The following is a 17240-nucleotide window of genomic DNA, read 5'->3' on the forward strand; positions in this document are numbered from 1 at the left end:
TAGTCTCAAACTCCTAGCCTCAAGTGATCCTCTCGCCTCAGCCTTCCAAAGTGGTGGGATTACAGGTGTGAACCACCATGCCCAGTCTATTTTCTTGTTTTGAATTCAAGCTTTCTGAGGGTTGTCCTTTAGGAAGAGAATGTAAGGAATTCCAGAGTCAGGGAGGCATGGGCTGTGTTCTGGGAGAGGCCTAGGGAGGCACTGCTCTGGAACCGCCTGTAGGAGTGGGTGGGTGTCAGACTGCCAGCAGAAGCCAGGGTGGTGAGGGGAGGGATGAGTGTTCTGCAAGGGAGATTTATACCACTGTATTTTTTTTTCTTTTTTTTGAGACAGAGTCTCACTGTGGAGTGTAGTAGAATGATCTCGGCTCACTGCAACATCCACCTCCTGGGTTCAAGTGATTCTCCTAACTCAGCCTCCCAGGTAGCTGGGATTACAGATGTGCATTACCATGCCTGGCTAATTTTTATATTTTTAGTAGAGACGGTTTCACCCTGTTGGCCAGGCTGGTCTCGAACTCCTGACCTCAGGTGATCTGCCCACCTCGGCCTCCCAAAGTGTTGGGTTTATAGGTGTGAGCCACTGCGCTCAGCTGGATATGAATATTCTTGACAGTGTCTTCTGGGTATATACCTAAGAGTGAACTGTTAGATATATAGTATTTGATATATACACACACACACACACACACACACATATATATATATATATTTTTGGAGATTCAGTCTCACTCTCTCACCCAGGCTGGAGTGCAGTGGTGTGATCTTGGCTCTTGGCTCACTGGATCCTCTGCCTCCCGGGTTCAAGTGATTCTCCTGTCTCAGCTTAACCATTAGCTGGGATTACAGGCGCATGCCACGACGCCCGGCTAATTTTTGTATTTTTAGTAATAATGGGGTTTCTCTGTGTTGCTCAGACTGGTCTCGAACTCCTGGATTGCTCAAGCCATCCACCTGCCTTGGCCTCCCAAAGTGCTGGGATTTACAGGTGTGAGCCACCGTGCCTGGCCTGATGTTTTAATTATTGAGAATTTTGTATTTTTTGTAGAGATGGGGTTCTTCCTCTCTGCCTAGGCACATGCCTGTCTATCCCAGATGGCGGCACTGGCCTAGGACAGACGGTTCTACCCCCAGTACACCAAGGCCCTGGAGGGTGCAACCTATAGAACAGCTGGCCTCCTGTCTTCAGCAGTAGGACAAGTAACAAACTTAGACCCTGTCTTCAGTAGTAGGACAAGTAACAAACTTAGATTTGGCAATATAAATTTAGAAAAGGTTAATGTTTTCCAGAACAGTGAAACTACAGTATAAAGGTTAGACTTGAGAACCCAAAATTACTCCCTAGCTTCCGTTTCCTGCCCTTCGTGTGCTCAGCACTTGTATCTGTGTTCTCACTACCCTGAGCCCTGAGTTCTTTTAGGGTTGGCCCAGGAGTTGCCTTGGTCCAGAGAGATACCTGGGAGGAAACCACATGGAAGCAACAACAGTACTACGTATATGTTATTATTTGGAGTAATTAGCCCATAATTTTTTTTTTTTTTTTTTGAGATGGAGTCTCAGTCTGTCGCCCAGGCTGGAGTGCAGTGGCGTGATCTCGGCTCACTGCAACCTCTGCCTCCCGGGTTCAAGCAATTCTTCTGCCTCTGCCTCCTGAGTAGCTGGGACTACAGGCGCCTGCCACCATATACGGCTAATTTTTTATATTTTTAGTAAAGACAGGGTTTCACCATGTTAGCCAGGATGGTCTTGATCTCCTGACCTCTTGATCTGCCCACCTCGGCCTCCCAAAGTGCTGGGATTACAGATGTGACCCACTGCGCCTGGCCAGCCCCATAAATTCTTGATAGCAATTTTCCTGAGGTACTCAAGTTTTACTAGAAAAACATAACATCATGTTTTGATTCATTAGTTGTCTAGATGCTCATCCTCCTGTATTATACTGGCTATTAAGTACCATTACTCCCAGGTTGAATTTATGACATCTGCTGCCCACCATGCCCGTTAATCAAATCAATAAAGGCAGGGCAAACTGCTGTCTCGTGTTATTTCAAACTGCCCCACCTCCTTCCTCTTCCGTCTTATGTTATTAATGAAATAGTTTGACAATATTTAAATGTTAGTGAAAATAAGGGAAAAGTCGTTTGTATCTTTAGGTGAGGGTGTAAATTGAAGGACAGTTTTGCCAAATCTAACAATTCCAATGTACATATCCTTTGACCCAGCAATTCCACATCTAGGATTACATCCTTAGATATGTTCTAAGAAGAAGGCAAGGATGAGTGTGAGAACACCCCGGAGAGCAAGATACGCAGGATATTTAGACATTTAAATGTACCATACACAATAGGGGTGAATGAAGAGATGGATCTACCCACTAGGGCTGAGGTCTCTCAGTTCTACTAAATTAGAAAAAGGAACAGTTACTTATTTTTGATACGGAGTCTCATTCCGTTGCCCATGCTGGAGTGCAGTGGTGCGGTCGTGGCTCACTGAAACCTTTGCTTCCCAAACAAGCGATTCTCCTGCCTCAGCCACCTGAGTAGCTGGGATTACAGGCGCGCACCACCATGACCGTCTAATTTTTTGTTTTTTTTTTTTGTTTTTTTTTTTTGAGACGGAGTCTGGCTCTGTCGTCCAGGCTGGAGTGCAGTGGCCAGATCTCAGCTCACTGCAAGCTCCGCCTCCCGGGTTTACGCCATTCTCCTGCCTCAGCCTCCTGAGTAGCTGGGACTACGGGCGCCCGCCACCTCGCCCGGCTAGTTTTTGTATTTTTTAGTAGAGACGGGGTTTCACCGTGTTAGCCAGGATGGTCTCGATCTCCTGACCTCGTGATTCGCCCGTCTCGGCCTCCCAAAGTGCTGGGATTACAGGCTTGAGCCACCGCGCCCGGCCTTTTTTGTATTTTTAATAGAGACGGTGTTTCATCATGTTGGCCAGGCTGGCCTCGAACTCCTGACCTTGTGATCCGCCCACCAGTTGTGAGCCACTATGCCTGGCAAAAAAAGGAACAGTTTTGAAGAATTTGGTTTCATTTGAACATTAAGAATGAAATAAAAAGAGATGTGCTTGTTTATGTGTTTAGAGATACACATTCAATGTGTCATATGTGGAGACCTACTGAGGAAAGTCAGTCTGCTCACCTGAGGACCTGGGAAGGAGACCTGCTTTTCACTTGTGTCCTAGTGTGGTGTTGGAATTTATTTTACCTCCATGTTAATTACTTTTTTTTTTTTTTTTTTTGAGACAGAGTTTCACTCTTGTTGCCCAGGCTCGAGTGCAATGGCATGATCTTGGCTCACTGCAACCTCCACCTCCTGGGTTCAAGTGATTCTCCTGCCTCAGCCTCCTGAGTAGCTGGGATTACAGGCACATGCCACCACACTCCACTAATTTTTGTATTTTTAGTAGAGACAGGGTTTCGTTGGCAGGTGATCCGCCCGCCTCGGCCTCCCAAAGTACTGGGATTACAGGCGTGAGTCACTGCGCCTGGCCTTTTTTTTTTTCTTGGAGACACAGTTTTGCTCTTGTTGCCCAGGCTGGAGTGCAATGGCGCGATCTCGGCTCACCGTAACCTCCGCCTCCCAGGTTCAGGCGATTCTCCTGCCTCAGCCTCCCGAATAGCTGGGATTACAGGCATGTGCCACCATGCCTGGCTAATTTTGTATTTTCATTTGAGAAGGGGTTTCTCCATGTTGGTTGGGCTGGTCTCGAACTCCCAACCTCAAGTGATCCGCCCCCCTCTGCCTCCCATAGTTCTGGGATTACAGGTGTGAGCCACCGTGCCTGGCCCGTGAATTACTTTTATTGCATTAAGTCAAAGGGGAGGACCAGACAGCTGATGACATCATTGTGAGATAGTGGGAACCAATAGTAGGGAATCAGATACTGGGAAACACCGGATGCAGCCTGCCCACATTTTGCCCTTAGCTCTGGGACCTCTGAACTTGGTAATGGTCTGATTTGGGTTTTTTTTGCTTTAGGAGGGAAGGTTCCTGGGAAGGGAAGATAGAATCTATTTTTAATATTAAGTAAATATAGCTCAATGTAGTAATTTTGGGCCCTAGTGTAACATTTTCTTCCATTATAACCCAAGTCACTTTTAAAACAAACAATCCTTTTTTTGGTATATTTTGTGTTTGTAATGTTGCTAGAGGAAAATACTTTTGAAATATCCTCACTTCCCTTCGTAAACTTGGGAGAGCTTGGGACCTGGTGGGGTATGTGTTTTGAATCATGCTGTCTGGGGGATTAGTGCCTGAAATCCAGATTCCTACTGGACAAAGCGCTGGGGTTTGAGGTAAGTGGGGTGGGGTGGGGCGAGGGTTATATAGCTATCACAGATAACAGAGCTTACCTGCTGACTTTGCTTCACAATTGTCAGTGCATAGACCTGCTTTGGCACGGACATCCTGAGAGGGGACTTGGACCATGACCCGTATTCCTTTCTCTTACCACCGTGGCCGGCTATTTTAGTAACTTCTAAAAATTTGGGGCGCCATGTCTCACGCCTGTAATCTCAACACTTTGGGAGGCCGAGGCGGGCGGATCACGAGGTCAGGAGATAGAGACAATCCTGGCTAACACGGTGAAACCCCGTCTCTACTAAAAATATAAAAAAAAACTAGCCGGACTTGGTTGCAGGCGCTTGTAGTCCCAGCTATTCGGGCGGCTGAGGCAGGAGAATAATGTGAACCTGGGAGTAGGAGCTTGCAGTGAGCCGAAATTGCGCCACTGCCCTCTAGCCTGGGTGAAAGAGCAAGACTCCGTCTCAAAAAAAAAAAAAAATTTTTTTTAATGTAACTTTAAATTTACAGAAAAATTGCAAGAATAATTCAAGAAACTCCCAAATACTCTGGAGTCACCATTTGTTTACATTTTGCTGTGTTTGCTCTGTCATTCTCTTTTCTATCTATATCTTTTTTTCTGAACCATCTGTGAGTAATTGACAGAGATCATATCTCTTTACCCCTACATTTTTTTTTTTTTTTTTTTTGGAGATAGGGTCTTGATCTGTTGCCTAGGCTGGAGAGCGGTGATGAGATTTCGGCTTATTGCCACCTCCACCTCCCAGGCTTGAGTGATCTTCCTGCCTTAGCCTCCCTCCAGAGTAGCTGAGACTACAGGTGCAGGTTACCATGCTGGCCTAATTTTGTATTTTTTTGTAGAGACGGGGTTTGAGACCAGCCTGTTGCCCAGGCTGGTCTCAAACTCCTCAGCTCAAGCTATCTGCCCGCCTCAGCTTCCCAAAGTGCTGGGATTACAGACGTGAGCCACAACACCTGGCCTACTCCTAAATTCTTTTTTTTTTTTTTTTTTTTTTGAGATGGAGTCTCACTCTGTTGTCCAGGTTGGAGTGCAGTGGCACGATCTTGGCTCACTGCAACCTCCAGCTCCCAGATTCAAGCGATTTTCCTGCCACAGTCTTCCTGAGTCGCTGGGACTACAGGCACACACTACCACACCTAATTTTTGTATTTTTCGTAGAGACAGGTTTCGCCACGTTGGCCAGGGTGGTCTCTAACTCCTGACCTCATGTGATCTGCCCTTCTTGGCCTCCCAAAGTGCTGGGGTTACAGGCGTGAGCCACCGTGCCCAGCCCTCCTAAATTCTTAACTGTGTATTTCCTAAGGATGAGAATATTATATTACATAATCACAGTATAGCTATCAACATCAGGAAATTTAAGACTAGTAGAATACTGTTCTGTTATTTTTATTTTATTTTTTGAGACAAGGTCTGGCTCTATCGCCCAGGCTGGAGTGCAGTGGTGCAGTCTCAGCTTACTGCAGCCTTCACCTCTTAGGCTCAAGCCGTCCTCCCTCAGCCTCTTGAGTAGCTGGGACTATGGGTGCACACCACCATGCCTGGCTGATTTTTGTATAGACGGGGTTTTGCCATGTTGCCCAGGCTGGTCTCAAACTCCTGAGCTCAAGTGATCTGCCCACTTTAGCCTCCCAAAGTGCTGGGATTACAGGCATGAGCCACCATGTCTGGCCGAATACTGTTATCTAATCTACAGTCCATATTCACTTTGTCTCAGTTGTCCCAGTACATCTTTGGTATTGCCATATGAGTAGGCACAAGGTGCAGGTTTGTTTTGATGATCAACTCTGATTAAAGAGACACTTGGCAGTTTTCTCCATGAAAAGTTGATATTTTCTCCTTTGTAATTAATAAGTCATTTATGGGGGGAACACTTGAGACTATGTAAATATCCTGTTGCTTTCCTCATCAAATTTTGACCCTCTATCTTCAGCATTCAATGATGCTTCTGAGTCCATTAGTCCTTCTGCATTTGTTGTCACCTTACTGTAAGGAAGAGCTTTTCTCATCTCCTATGTTTACTCATTAATTGGTTATTTATATTCATATTAATAACTTATTCAATGTGGTGTAATACATTCATGTCACTGTTCATTTCTTTCTTTTTTTTTTTTTTTTTTGAGACAGTCTTGCTCTCCCAGGTTCAAGTGATTCTCCTGCTTCAGCCTCCTAAGTAGCTGGGATTACAAGTGTGTACCACCATGCCTGGGTTATTTTTGTACTTTTAGTAGAGACAGGGTTTCTCTGTGTTGGTCAGGCTTGTCTCCAACTCCTGACCTCAAGTGATCTGCCCACCTCAGCCTCCCAAAATGCTGGGATTACAAGTGTGAGCCACTGTGCCCGGCCTTTTTTTTCCCCTCTTATTTTAGAGACAGGATCTCACTCTGTTGCCCAGGCTGGTGTACAGTGGCATGATCATAGCTCACTACAGCCTTGATCTCCTGGGCTCAAGCAATCCTCCTGCCTCAGCCTCCTGAGTAGCTGTGACTACTGGCACACACCACCATGGCCAGCTAATTTTTTTCTATTTTTATTATTTATTTATTTTTTTGAGACAGAATCTCATTCTGTTGCCCAGGGTGGAGTGCAGTGGCGACATCTCGGCTCACTGCAACCTACACCTCCCCGGCTCAAGCGATTCTCCTGCCTCAGCCTCCCGAGTACCTGAGATTACAGGTGCCTGCCATCATGCTCAGCTAATTTCTGTATTTTTTTTAGTAGAGACGGGGTTTCACCCATCTGGCCAGGTTGGTCTCGAACTCTTGACCCAGGTGGTCCCCCTGCCTCGGCCTCCCAAAGTCAGGGATTACAGGCGTAAGCCACCGTACCCGGCATTTTTTTTCTGTTTTTAATAGAGATGGGGTCCCACTATGTTGCCAGAACTGGTCTCAAACTCCTGGGCTTAAGTGATCCTCCTGCCTCAGCCACCCGAAACGTTGGGATTACAGGCATGAGCCACCGCTCCCACCCAAGTTTGTTTTTTGTTTCTTTTTTTTTTTTTTTTTTTGAGACGGAGTCTTGCTCTGTCCCCTAGGCTGGAGTGTAGTGGCGCAATCTCGGCTCACTGCAAGCTCCGCCTCCCGGGTTCACGCCATTCTCCTGCCTCAGCCTCCTGAGTAGCTGGGACTACAGGCGCCTGCCACCGCGCCAGGCTAACTTTTTGTATTTTTAGTAGAGACGGGGTTTCACCGTGGTCTCGATCTCCTGACCTTGTGATCCGCCAGCCTCGGCCTCCTAAAGTGCTGGGATTACAGGCGTGAGCCACCGCGCCCGGCCTTGTTTCTTTTTTTTTTGAGACAGAGTCTCATTCTTTTGCCCAGGTTGGAATGCAGTGGTGTGTTCTCGGCTCACTGCAACCTCTGCCTCCCAGATTCAAGCAATTCTGCCTCAGCCTCCTGAGTAACTGGGATTACAGGCATGGGCCTCCTAGCCCAGCTAATTTTTGTATTTTTAGTAGAGATGGGGTTTCACCATATTGGTCAGGCCGGTCTTGAACTCCTGACCTTGTGATCTGCCCCCCTTGGCCTCCTAAATTGCTGGGATTACAGGCCTGAGCCACCGTACCTGGCCTGGCCCCAAGTCTATTCTTAAGACCACAGAACTTTTGATGTAAGATTCACTGGACAGATACACAACTACAAGACATAAATCTTTTATTTACAAAATAAGATCTTTAAATAGTTAGCTCCCAGTTGAAATAATGATTTGGACTGAATGTGGTGGCTTATGCCTATAATCCCAGCATTTTAGGAGGCTGAGGTGGGAGAATTGCTTGAGCCCAGGAATTTGAGACCAGCCTGGGCAACATGGTGAGGCCCCATCTCTACAAAAGATAAAAAATTAGCCAAGTGTGGTGGTGTTATGCTTGTAATCCCAGCTATTTGGGAAGCTGAGGTGGGAGGATCACTTGAGCCTGGGAGGGCGAGGCTGCAGTGAGCCATCATTGTGTCACTGCACTCCAGCCCAGGTGACGGAGTGAGACCCTGTATCTTTAAAGGAAAATTTAAAAAGGGATAAATGCAGGAGATCTTCATCTTATCAAAAGGGTGCTGTTGTAATTTATATATTTCTAAGTACTGGATGGGGAGGGGGAGTAGCAGCTCCAAGGTACTTTTCAGTGGTGGCCCTTTTTTTTTTTTTTTTTGAGGCGGAGTCTCGCTCTGTTGCCCAGGCTGGAGTGCAGTGGCGCGATCTCGGCTCACTGCAAGCTCCGCCTCCCGGGTTCCCGCCATTCTCCTGCCTCAGCCTCCCGAGTAGCTGGGACTACAGGCGCCGCCACCACGCCCGGCTAATTTTTTTGTATTTTTAGTGGAGACGGGGTTTCATTGTGTTAGCCAGGATGGTCTCGATCTCCTGACCTCGTGATCCACCCGTCTCGGCCTCCCAAAGTGCTGGGATTACAGGCTTGAGCCACCGCGCCCGGCCTCAGTGGTGGCCTTAATCTGCTGATGCGTGGAAGGTGTTTTCTTCTTCCAAATAGCCCTGGGATCTCCTGAATTTCTAGGTTGGGCCACTCAGGCATGGATTGACTCCTACAGTTCAGGTGGATGGAGATCCCACCAGCCCACAGCTTAATTCTTCAGATGCTTTATCTTCGTTTCTCATGTATCTTCAGTTGGCTTCTGATGTGAGCACATAAATACCCTGCAGAATTCCTTTCCAGTCTTTATGTAAATCATTATTTTTGTTTTCTTTTTTTTTTTTTGAGACGACAGGGTCTTGCTGTGTCACACTGGCTGGAGTGCAGTGGCATGATCACGGCTCACTGCAACCTCAACCTCCCAGGCTCAAGCAATCCTCCCACTTCAGCCTCCTGAGTAGCTGAGATTTTAGGCATGCGTCACCACACTCAGCTAATTTTTAAAAATATTTTGTAGAGACGGTCTCTCTCTGTTGCCCAGCCTGGTCTCAAACTCCTGGGCTCTAGCAATCCATCCACCTTAGCCTCCCAAAGTGCTGGGATTACAGGCATGAACCACTGCCTTGCCTGCTTTTCATTTTTAATCCTTGGGTTCTAAAATGCAGGAATTAATTTCCAAATAATTAGTATGGAATGCAATTCCGCTTTTTCTTGTGTGCTGAGAGAATGATCAAAGACCACAGAAAGGAGATGGAGACAGAAGAAGGTGAGAGCAAGGGCATTTTAAAGGATTTCTTCAGTCTTGTTAATCTGGGTGTAAATTCTGTGTGGCAGATAGCAGCTGAGGATCCCCTGAAGTTTTGAGGAGGAGGAAAGCCCTTGAGAATAATGGGTTTTCTTGGTCTTACTTTGTATAAGAAGAGCCCGAACTGGACATATCTCCAGATATGTGCTATGGTCTTTAACAAGCAGCCCAACATCCTTTGCTGGGGAAGGCCAGCAATGTGGGAGCTAGTGGGGCCTGGCTCAGGAGCCTTGTGTTCACCAGGTCACTGGGAGCTGGTGCTCTCTGATGTCCTTCTATGCAAGCCTGATTCTGAAATCAGGTGTGGTGGGCATCATTGTCCATAGTGTTGGCCTGGCCTGTCATTTCACTGATCATAGAATGGCTGTGGCTTTGCAGAGCAGGGATTGCGAGAATGGAAGAATGTCTTTTGGCTCTTTTGCTCTAGTTTTTGGAAGCACGTCAGTTAGAGAAGTTTGTGATTTTTTAGAATTTGTTGCTGTGGTAAGGCTGAAGCAGGTAAAAGGGCCAATTAGAACCATCTGTGGGAGGGAAGGAATTCTGTTAGCAGGAAGGAAAACCTGAGCAAAGGGAGTGGGTGCTAGTTTTGTCTTGTTCTTTTATAAACAAAGTGTGTTGATATGGCAGTTTCTGGCATGGGTGAAATGTTTTTGATGGTTGAACATGAAGAATGTAGCCAAAAACAAGAATGGGGCTAAAAGCAAGTCACAACTTCAGACAATGAAGATTGAAGCATTTGCCTAGATAAATACTCTATAGTGAATATGCAAGAACTCCCACATACCCGTTTGGCTCCTGAGGCATTGTGCTTAGGGCCCCAGGCCTTTATTACAGAGCTGCTGGCAGGGTCAAGGGCTGGGTTGCCTGGAGTTTCGCTGACATTTCACCTCACTTCTCTGTTTTTGGAGTCTAATTAGCCAATTAGGTCAGAAAGGCCAGCAGCCAGCACACTTTTTCTAAATTTAATTCATCATTGCTAGATTAGCATATTAATTTTGAGCTGTGGCACTTACTTTTAATCTTTTGTAGTGTAATGGAAAAACCAGAAAGCTCAGCATTGAACTTCAAAGTGTGAAATCAGGTGATCATTGCCATTATGCTTGGTGAATTATTATTATTATTATTATTATTGAAGACAGAGTCTCGCACTGTCATCCAGGCTGGAGCACAGTGGCGTGATCTTGGCTCATTGCAACCTCCGCCTCGCAGGTTCAAGTGATTTTCCTGCCTCAGCCTCCCAAGTAGTTGGGACTATAGATGCGTGCCACCACGCCCAGCTAGTTTTTGTATTTTTAATAGAGACGGGGTTTCACCGTTAGCCAGGATGGTCTTGATCTCTTGACCTTGTGATTCGCCTGCCTTGGCCTCCGAAAGTGCTGGGATTACAGGTATGAGCCACTGGCGCCTGGCCACTTGGTGAATTATTTAGGGGATTTAGTGGAAGTTCCTTTCCTGTACTCTGCGGGCATCTGCTGAGTACCTGCTTGGTGCCAGGCATCTACTTGGAGAGAAAGCAGCAGAGTAAGTGCTGTCAAGACTCCTGTAGTGGACCTCTTCTCCCCCTTTTCTCTCAAGGGAACCATTGGCATCCAGCCTTGACCCCCAGTAGACACTGATCATCCTGCCCCCCCCCCAGCATAGCCCCACTGTACCTTTGTACTGAGTTCGGGAGGGGATAGGATGGCCAGGGGGAGTTTCGGGAAGTCAGAAGGCAACTTCTAGTTTCTGTTACAGTAAGCACTTGGAAAATGACTGTTTATAATGTATTAGTATAAATACTTGGTTTGTTACCACTTGTGTTTCCTGATTTAGTAATGTATATAAACCTTAATTGAATATTTTTGTGTGAAACTTGGAAAGACTGCATCTGTAGCAAATAAAGCCTCACACCTAGCACAGGGTAGGTAGTTGGTAAACATGTGCTGAAGTGTTAATTGTTGGGCTGTCTTCAGAGAATTGTAGTTTGCTTTAATTGCATTTTTGGATGCCACACGGGTACAAGGATGTGGTAATTCATTCCCACTTGGATTCTGCTGAGTCTGGCCACCCACCTCTCATACTTATTCCCCCACCACTACTCCACCTCCCACTCTAGCTGCTGCAGCCAAATGGACAGTTAGGGCCAGGCACAGTGGCTCATGCCTGTAATCCCAGCACTTTGGGAGCCTGAGGTGGGCGGATCACAATGTCAGGAGTTCGAGAACAGCCTGGCCAATATGGTAAAACCCTGTCTCTACTAAAAATACAAAAATTAGCTGGGCATGGTGGCAGGCACCTGTAGCCCCAGCTACTCAGGAGGCTGAGGCAGGAGAATCGCTTGAACTCAGAAGGCAGAGGTTGCAGTGAGCCGAGATGTCACCACTGCACTCCAACCTGGGCGACAGAGCGAGACTCTGTCTCAAAAAACAAAAAAAACCAGAAACCGAAATGGATGGTTAGGCCTGGTCCTTGTCCTTGGCCTCAGTTTATCCTTTTCTGTCTTCAGTGTCTTACCTGGGCACTGGTAATTAAAGGACTGGAGCATGTCATCACGGGGATATGCCCCTAAAAGCCTCCTAAATTATTTTCTTCTGAAGTCTAATTGATGTAACTCTAAGTGATGTTTTCTAAAATATTGTGGCAAAATATACGTAACAAAGATGGTGTATTTATTTATTTATCTATTTTGAGACAAGGTCTTGCTTTGTCACCCAGGCTGGAGCACAGTGGTGGAATCATGGCTCACTTCAGTCTTGACCTCCTGGACCAAGCAGTCCTCCCACCTCAGGCCGAGTAGCTGGGACTACAGGTGCATGCCCATATACCTCGCTAATTTTTAAAATTTTTAAAAAAATTTTATTTTACTTACTTTTTTTTTTTGAGATTGAGTCTCACTCTGTCACCCAGGCTGGAGTGCAGTGGCGCAATCTCGACTCACCGCAACCTCCGCCTCCCAGGTTCAAGCAATTCTCCTGCCTCAGCCTCCTGAGTAGCTGGGACTATAGGCGTGCGCCTACCACGCCCGGCTAATTTTTTTTGTATTTTTAGTAGAGACAGGGTTTCACCATATTGGCCAGGATGGTCTCCATCTCTTGACCTTGTGATATGCCTTCCTCGGCGTCCCAGAGTGTTGGGATTACAGGTGTGAGCCACTACGCCTGGCCTAAATTTTTTTTTTTGTAGGGATGGGGGTGTCACTGTGTTGCCCAGGCTTACGTTTTAATATGCCATCTTAACCATTAAAAATGTTTTTTTTTAGGGGCTGGGTGTAGTGGCTTGTCCCTATAATCCCAGTGCTTGGGGAGGCTGAGGCGGGAGGATTGTTTGAGCCAGGAGTTTGAGACTAGCCTGGGCAACATAGTGAGACCCTGTCTCTACAAAATAAAAACTAAAAAAATGGCCCAGCCTGATGACTCACACCTATAATCCCAGCACTTTGGGAGGCCGAGGTGGGCAGATCACCTGAGATCAGGAGTTCAAGACCATCGTGGCCAACATGGTGAAACCCCATCTCTACTAAAAATACAAAAATTAGCCGGGCGTCATAGTGGGCGCCTATAATCCCAGCTGCTTGAGAGGTTGAGGCGAGAGAATCGCTTGAACCCAGGAGGCAGAGGTTGCAGTGAGCTGAGATTGTGCCGCTGCACTCTAGCCTAGGTGACAGAGCAAGACTGCATCTCAAAAAAAAAAAAAAAAAAAAAATTAAAAAATGAACCACGCATGGTGGTGTGAACCAGGCTGAGGCAGAAGGATCACTTGAGCCCAGGAGTTCGAGGTTACAGAGGTTCATTGTACCACTGTACTCCACCCTGGGTGATAGATGAGAGACTGTCTCTCAAAACAAAACAAAACAAAAAAACAAACCCCAAACTCACCTTTTTAAATTGTAAAAAGCACAATATAAAACTTAACCATCTTCAAAGTCAAGTATACTGTTCGGTAATGAATAATGTTTAACGCAGTATATGGACTTCAGTGGAATGTAGAAGGAATTCTTTCAGTGAGCCCCAACATGTACCATGTTAAAATCTACTCAGATTAAAAGCCATGGTTCAGTGGAGAATGACTGTTCAGCCCTGGGTTTTGAACCTTGCCTTTCTTCCCTTTCCCTAGAACATGTCTGCACCTGGGTGGATTTATACCCAGGTTTAAAACCTTTGCTTCCTGTCTTTGTTGGAAAAAACCAAATCACCGCTAGCAGAAGCCACTGCCCTTGGTTTATCTGTGATAAGTGAGAATTTGCAAGAATTTTCCAAGTGAGAGAAGTGTTCAAAGTAGCTTTTCTGTTTGATAGAATGTTGTGTAGTGCTTGCCTCTCAGGGGTGGTATTTTTTCTCCCACATATTTTTACCTTTAAATCTCTTGCTGTATATGTGACCCTGACTTCCTTTGGTTGGTCCTCTAGCTCCCTGATGGTCCTGGGGCTGCCTCCATATCGCTGGTGGTATTTCCACATTGCCTGCAGTTTAGGTAGGAACCTGTCCCATGTCAGGGAAACCTTATCTACCCCCTGAACTGAGCAATTTTAGGGTGATACCTTGAATCTTCACCAGTCACTTGGCTTTAGACGTTTCTCATCTGATGCCAAGGAGTCAAAAAGGCCTGTTTTTAACTAGAAGCAGAGAAATCTGACGGGTTTTTTTTTTTGATATTTGGAGCTCAAATAAACAATGACTTCACACCATTGTTTTCCATTGTGTTGAGTACATCCTGTTGGCCATCATATTTAGAAGTTTTAAACTGGTTAACCTTTCAGAAACTACATTAATGTTGGACTGACAGTTAATATTTAACTTCTGAGTATCAAAGTGTTTTTTGCTAGATTGAACCTGAAGTGGTTAATATTTCTGCTTTTTGTGTTTTCCAAAATATTTACAACAGGAACATGGAATTTTATTATTTTAATCTGGTTTTAAAATGAATATCCCGGGCCGGGCGCGGTGGCTCACGCCTGTAATCCCAGCACTTTGGGAGGCCGAGGCGGGCGGATCACAAGGTCAGGAGATCGAGACCACGGTGAAACCCCGTCTCTACTAAAAATACAAAAAATTAGCCGGGCGCGGTTGTGGGCGCCTGTAGTCCCAGCTACTCGGGAGGCTGAGGCAGGAGAATGGCGTGAACCCGGGAGGCGGAGCTTGCAGTGAGCCGAGATCGCGCCACTGCACTCCAGCCTGGGCAACAGAGCGAGACTCCGTCTCAAAAAAAAAAACAAAAATAAAAATAAAAAAAAATAAATAAATAAAATGAATATCCCATTTTCTTTATTTTTATTTATTTATTATTTATTTTGAGATAGGGTCTTGCTGTGTCATCCAGGCTGGAGTGCAGTGTTGTAATCTCACTGCAGTCTCACCATCCTGGGTTCAAGCAATTCAGTCACCTCAGCCTCCCAAGTAACTATGATTACAGGCATGCGCCACCATGCCTGGCTAATTTTTGTACTTTTTTGTAGAAACAGAGTTTCGCCATGTTGCCCAGGCTGCCCTTGAACTCCTGGGCTCAAGCATTCTGCCCACCTCAGCCTGCCAAAGTACTGGGATTCTAGGTGTGTGCCACTGTACCTGACCATTCTTTAAATGTTTTAATTACTGTGGCAAATGATAGCAATTTAACAGCATAAGTACTATTTTTAGGTGACGTAGCTATTTGGGAGTAGGGGCTCCTAGGAGTGGTGGGATGGGCTACCTCTGCCAAATTTTGTGTGGTTAATAATGGGTTGAGTCTCCCAACTTTTCCTTTATTCTTGGGAAGCAAAAACTAGTAGAGAGCTGTTCTTTCAGAGTTTTTAGGTAAAATGTCTGAAAGTTTCAGAGCCAGGTCCTGTGCTTGTAGTCTCCTATTTGGGAGGCTGAGGTGGGAGGATCACTGGGGAGTTCAAGGCTGGTGAGGTATAATTGTTTCTGTGAAAAGCCACTGCACTGTAGCCTGGGCAACATAGTGAAACCCTGTCTTAAAACTAAACAAAGGTAGTTAAAAAAAAAAAAAAAAAAAAAAAATATATATATATATATATATATATATATATATCTGAGGACTGGGCGTGGTGGCTCACGCCTGTAATCCCAGCACTTTGGGAGGCCGAGGCAGGCGGATCACGAGGTCAGGAGATCGAGACCATCCTGGCTAACACGGTTTGAAAACCGGTCTCTACTAAAAATACAAAAAATTAGCCGGGCGTGGTGGCGGGCGCCTGTAGTCCCAGCTACTCAGGAGGCTGAGGCAGGAGAATAGCGTGAGCCTGGGAGGCGGAGCTTGCAGTGAGCCGAGATCGCGCCACTGCACTCCAGCCTGGGCGACAGAGCGAGACTCCGTCTCAAAAAACAAAACAAAACAAACAAACAAAAAATATATATCTGAAAGTTTCTTTCACTGAGTTTTTCTGTGGATGAGGAAACATTAAGTTTATTGCAAATTGAGTTGGTGCCAAATGTGCATTTGTTCCTTACATCTATTGAGTGGAGAGCATTTATTAACTGAGCTCCCTGTGTGCGTGGGGCACTCATAGCTCTGGGGAGGCAGTCTGAGTGGAACAGAGCTGTCTGTTCCATAAGGCTGTCTGGACAGAATGGGGTCATAAGGGCCTGGCTCTTCATGGGCATCTCCCCTTTCCTTCCACCAAGCAACATCCTTTGGTTTGCATCTTCCTGGCGAATGGTATTGGTGATGGTGACGGGAGGGTCCAGTGGGATCCTTACCTGCTGAACCTTACCCTTGGATGCCTGGTGTGCTTGCCAGTTACTGTATAATGTTTTGATTTCCTAGTTATTTCCCTGACAACTGATCTGATATATACTTTAAATATACCTGCCTCTAGGGCAGCTTTAATATACTTTGGCTACAAAAGTCACTACCTTTTAGGTACCATTGATAACTTGACATTTTACTTTACTTTTTTTTTTTTTTTTTTTTTTTGAGACAGAGTCTTCCTCTGTCACCCAGACTGGAGTACAGCTGTGTGATCTTGGCTCACTGCAGCCTCCACCTCCCAGGTTCAAGCAATTTTCCTGCTTCTGCCTCCCCAGTAGCTGGGATTATAGGTGCCCGCCACCATGCCTGGCTAATTTTTGTATTTTTAGTAGATACAGGGTTTCACCATGTTGGCCAGGCTGGTCTTGAACTCCTGACCTCGTGATCCACCCACCTCAGCCTCCCAAAGTGCTGGGATTACAGGCGTGAGTCACTGTGCCTGGCCTGGCATTTTACTTCTGCCCATCACTTGAGAGTCCCACATATTACAACTGGGAGGAAGGGAGCGCCTGGTCATTGGCAGATGCGAGCCACTTACTGGGCCTACCCCAACTAGCTCTGGTTCTTCTGGCTGAGGGTGTTTATCTGCAGTGAGTCTCAAGGTCTGGGGCCTGGGGCAGTGCTGAGAGCTTAGACTCAGTTGTGGGTACTGCACTGGGTGCTGGCATAGAGGAATAAGGTTCCCATTTCCACTACTCAAAAAGGAGAGCTTCGGTAGCTCCTCTCAGCCAGTGGTGAATCCAGCTAAGACATGTTCTTGGGCTGCCTTGAGCACTTCCTACTCTTTTAGAGGATATAATGTGAATGAGTGTGAGGTGTTACAGTGGATAGCTGTGTCAGGAAGACTAGGTGGCTGTGGCCAGAATCTTTCTGTGGTTCCCACACTATTTTCTCCCACATTTTCTGGCCACCAAGCTGTAGGCAACCACAAATGAGTGTTTACCTCTGTTTGAAGCTTGGTCTCTGAACCACGAGGTGGAGGATCTCTGTAGTGCCTCTATCTGAATGACCGAGTTTTTGAGTATGA

At 46.2% G+C, this 17240-nt stretch overlaps 1 protein-coding gene across 24 annotated transcripts in view; it reads left to right on the forward strand.

The window, feature by feature from the left end:
* Positions 1-17240, forward strand: part of DAG1 (dystroglycan 1) — a 75093-nt gene that overhangs the window by 17032 nt on the left and 40821 nt on the right. For 2 of the 24 annotated variants that reach the window (XM_065540579.2, XM_074032200.1), the window contains exon 1: positions 4194-4296. The exons of the other annotated variants lie outside the window; for them this stretch is intronic. The gene's annotated coding sequence lies outside the window, so the exon portion shown is untranslated. Of the gene's footprint in view, positions 1-4193; positions 4297-17240 lie in introns of those variants that run through there. 24 annotated transcript variants of the gene reach the window in all.

This window comes from Macaca fascicularis, chromosome 2 (assembly GCF_037993035.2).
Source record: "Macaca fascicularis isolate 582-1 chromosome 2, T2T-MFA8v1.1".
Lineage (NCBI taxonomy): Eukaryota > Metazoa > Chordata > Mammalia > Primates > Cercopithecidae > Macaca > Macaca fascicularis.